The sequence below is a fragment of the Netta rufina genome (genome assembly GCF_964035555.1).
Source record: "Netta rufina genome assembly, chromosome: 32".
NCBI classification, from domain to species: Eukaryota; Metazoa; Chordata; class Aves; order Anseriformes; family Anatidae; genus Netta; species Netta rufina.
Genome location: NC_140156.1, coordinates 1,385,348 through 1,389,416, shown reverse-complemented (window position 1 = coordinate 1,389,416; position 4,069 = coordinate 1,385,348). Strand labels below are relative to the sequence as shown.

Sequence of the window (4,069 nt, the reverse complement as noted above, 5' to 3'; positions counted from 1 at the left end):
GTCAAGAAGAGGTCAGGGGCCGGGGGTCAGGCTCGCAGAGCGGGACCAGGCCCCGTCTCCATGGCGACCGCTCTGCTCCGGCCCCCACAATGCGCCCCGCGCCGCTGCCCACTCAGAATCGGGTCCGGCTGTGATTGACAGCGGAGAGGCGTGACCACAGAAGGGCCGAAGGGGCGGGACCGCAGGAGGCTCCTCCACGAATCGGATCGCGGGGGCCCCGGCGAGGGGCGGGCCGCGCGGTCCAATGGGATCGGCGTCCGGGCCGCGCCTCGGGGCGAGCTCAGCCAATAGCGGCCGACGCGGATGGCGGCCAATAGCAGCGCTTCGTGGGCGGGCCGAAGGGGCCGGCGGGGCCCAATGGGCGGCGGGCGCCGCGCGGCTGCGCACTGAGCGCCCGGGCGGCGGAGCGGTGCCGCGGGCGGAGGGCGGCCGCCATGGAGCAGGGCTACGGCGGTAAGTGCGGGGCCGGCCCCGGCCCGCGGCGCCTCCCCGGCCGTCCCGCCGCCTCCCCGGCCGGGCTCGGGCGTTTGGCGGCGGCTTCAGCGGCCGCTTCGGGGCAGGGAGATGTTGGGCCCGCCTCCCGTGAGGGGGCGCCGCAGCCTATTGGCCGAGCGGCGCGTCGTTCAGCGGAGGGAGCCCGCTGATTGGCGGGCGCAGCTGTGAGGCGCCGGGAGGTGGGGGCGGCCGAGGGGGGAGGGAGAGGCCTGGGGGGGGGTGGGGAGGGGGGAGGGACATGACGGCGGGGGGGGGTGTCTGGTGCTACCCCTCATCCTCTCCTTTTCCCGGTCGTCTCCCCGGTTCCTGTCCGGTTGGCGGAAATGGAGCCGGGCCATTTCTGAAGACGCCACAAAATGGCGGCCGCGCGGCCCCGCCCCCTGCCCCTGGCGCCCGGTATCCCCTTCCCCCCCCCTTAAACCAGCCCCCTCTTGCCCCCCTCCCCCTCTTGCCCTCCCCCTTTTTGCCCCCATCCGTCTGCCCTTCCCCTCATACCCCCTCTTTTTACCCTACCACTTGTACCCTATTTCCTCCTTTCCTCCTCCCCCCCTTTTTACCCTTTCCTTTTACCCCCCACCCCACCAGGGGTATCCAGCCAGTCCCGTTTTTTTAGGGGGGAGCCTCTCGGCTGGAGGGGAGGGCAGCCCAACACAGCTTCTCTTACTGTTTTTCAGGATGAATCGGAAGAGGTAATGAAGAGCATCCAAAGCCTCCCATCGTAGCTGCCTATTCTCGCAAGTGTGGCAAAGGAGGAGCCATCCCACCAACTGCCCCAGGAGTGTGAGAGGGGAGACCCATGGCCGGCAGCAGGACCAAAGCCTCGAGGGGCTCAGGGCTGCGCAGCGCTTGCCCCCGCCAAAGCCCTCGAGAGTCCCGTCCCCACAGCTTGCCCTTGCACCCCTCCCAGAGCCACCAGGGGGTGTCCCCTCACCTTAATATGCTCTGCCAGCTGGAATTTGGTGCAGAAGTCATCGAGGCCGCTCCACAGGTCTCAGTTCAGGGCGCTTCTGCACACTCTGATGACGCTCCTTAGGAACTTCATCTTCTGGCTTTTATCCTGGCAGCCAGGTGGCAGAGAGTCCAACGGGGAGTGTGAGAGGGGAGACCCATGGCCGGCAGCAGGACCAAAGCCTCGAGGGGCTCAGGGCTGTGCGGGGCTCAGGGAGGAGGATGCAGCACTGCGGGGCCTCGGTCCCTGCCATGGGGGCTGCCTTCCACCTTCCAGAAGCCCCGAGGCTTGGCGAGCAGTGGCCCCGTGGGATATGGGGCTGCTAGAAGACCTCAGTGGGCAGCCCCCGGTTCCCCCAAGGGAGGCGGGCACCCTTCCTGCCCTGTGCTGCCTGTGCGTGGCACTGCAGTAGGGCCTGTCCGTTCCGGAGTGGATGCTGAATTCCCTCCGGGTGAGGAAGCGCCCCTGGGAAGCCCGCTCTTGGCAAGTGGCAGACCTGCAAGATGTCCTGCAGCTCCCAGAAGCCGGAGACGGGAGAATTCCTGATGAATAGCTCCAGCATGGTGTCCAGGGTCTGCAAGGACAACAAAGGGGTGGCAGTGGATCTCCAGTCCCTCTCCTTCTGCCAGGATCTGCACAGGTCTCAGCACAGGGCAGCCAGGGATCAACCCAGAGGGATGGGTGTTCCAAGAGCTCTCCCAGAGCATACCTCCAAGTAGCTGATACGGCTCGGGCCCTCCAAATGCTCGTGTGAAGGAAGCAAGAAGATGCTATTGAAGCACACGAGCAGGATGCTCTTCTTGCCCTCCAGCACTGAGTTGACATAGCTGCAAAGAAAGCAAGGGGCCTCGTTGTCACGGAGCAGGGCCTCAGGGAGGAGGACGCAGCACTGCGGGGCCTCGGTCCCTGCCATGGGGGCTGCCTTCCACCTTCCAGAAGCCCCGAGGCTTGGCGAGCAGCGGCCCCGCGGCCAGCACTGCCAGGCTGCTGCCTAGACAGGGGAAGCCCGGAAGCCAGGCCCAGGGCCAGAGCAGGGGCTGGGCACGTACCTCAAGTGGCCAAGTGCAAGCATGGCTTGCTGCTGCACCGCTGTGTTCAGAATGTCCAAGGGCTCGTCTTCCAGCAGCACCTGCAGAGCACAACCGGGATGGCACCGGGCATCGGGCGGCACAGCTCGGCAGCGCCAGCAGAGCTGGTCCAGGTCAGAAGGGCCGGTGGAGCCCCAGTGCCCCCAGCCAGCTGTGGCACCAGAGGGCCGTCCTGCCACCTCCCTGCTGCTGACGGGGCTTCTCAATGGCCCCAAGGCCGTCAGGGGCAGCTGAGTGTCCACGCAGCGCTTGCCCCAACTTCCAGTGGAAAATGCTGCCTCAAGGAATGATCAACTCGCCTATCTGCCAGATCACAGTGGATCGGGCACTAGCGCCAGTTTGGCGCAGTGACCCGACCGTGACTCAGAATAAAACTAATGAAAACTGAGTTTCTGTTCACAGGAACGGATCATCGGACACCCCTGTAATCTCTATACCCTGGTGACAAGAGAAGACAATAAGTCAGCAAGCGTCCTGTCTAAGCCTGAGAGTTCCACACTGGCAGAATCCAGACAACAGCGAAGCGACCTCCGTGGGTGGGGGGCTGCGATGCCGTTGTGTGATCTTATCTTTGGACCTTGTATACTAAATAAGCTTGTGTTGTTTGTTAAAAGTTGGTTAGAGAAAGTTTACATTATGTTGGTAGAACACCAACAACTACTTTAAGACTGTATTTACTCAGGGTTACCAGTTACCTCCTAGTTTTCTCCTGGTTATTGTGCCTTATGTTTTTTATTTAAGTTATGATGTCTACGTCTTAAGATTGTTATATTTTAGCTAATTTGGTTGTGCATAGGGAGGGGGGAAATGTGGGTAGTTAGGGTCTGGCGGCCGGAAGATGTCGCGCTGTACGGAAAGGTGGAGCCCGTCCCTTGATGGACAGTAGCGTGTGGGCTGTGATGTAAGCAAGCGGAAGAGGCGCTATGGGCCTCGGGTCTATAACCCCATGTGACTCGACAATAAACGCCATTTGCCAGCCAGCACGTTGGTGTCTGTGAGCCGATGGACCGAGCGGCCTGGGGTTGGTCGCCGTGCCGTTCCTGAACCAGGTCGCCACTGCCCCCTGAAGGCAACACTCCTCTTCCAGCAGCACCTGCAGAGCACAACCGGGATGGCATCGGGCGGCACAGCTCGGCAGCGCCAGCAGAGCTGGTCCAGGTCAGAAGGGCCGGCGGAGCCCCAGTGCCCCCAGCCAGCTGTGGCACCAGAGGGCCGTCCTGCCACCTCCCTGCTGCTGACGGGGCTTCTCAATGGCCCCAAGGCCGTCAGGGGCAGGTGAGTGTCCACGCAGCGCTTGGACAATATATATAGGATAATAAATAGAGAGCTACATATATAGAACAAAAATATCAAATAAAAGTACTTAAATATATTTAAGAAACGTCAAATAAACAAATTTATTTAAAATATCTTAAAATACATATATATTAAATTTTATATACCTATATGAGATACTATTTACTAAATTGCTTACAAATAACAGAACAGTGTGCAACAAAAGCCTCTGGAGAGTAAAAAGTATGTTGAAGACTACGTG

The 4,069-nt window shown here is 61.0% G+C and overlaps 1 long non-coding RNA gene across 1 annotated transcript; it reads left to right on the top strand.

Moving 5' to 3' along the window:
* The first annotated feature begins 323 nt into the window (after window positions 1-323).
* On the top strand, window positions 324-1,574 carry LOC311220489. The gene is made up of 2 exons (XR_014619225.1): window positions 324-453; window positions 1,170-1,574. It is a non-coding gene; the product is annotated as an uncharacterized lncRNA (long non-coding RNA).
* Window positions 1,575-4,069: the final 2,495 nt, after the last annotated feature.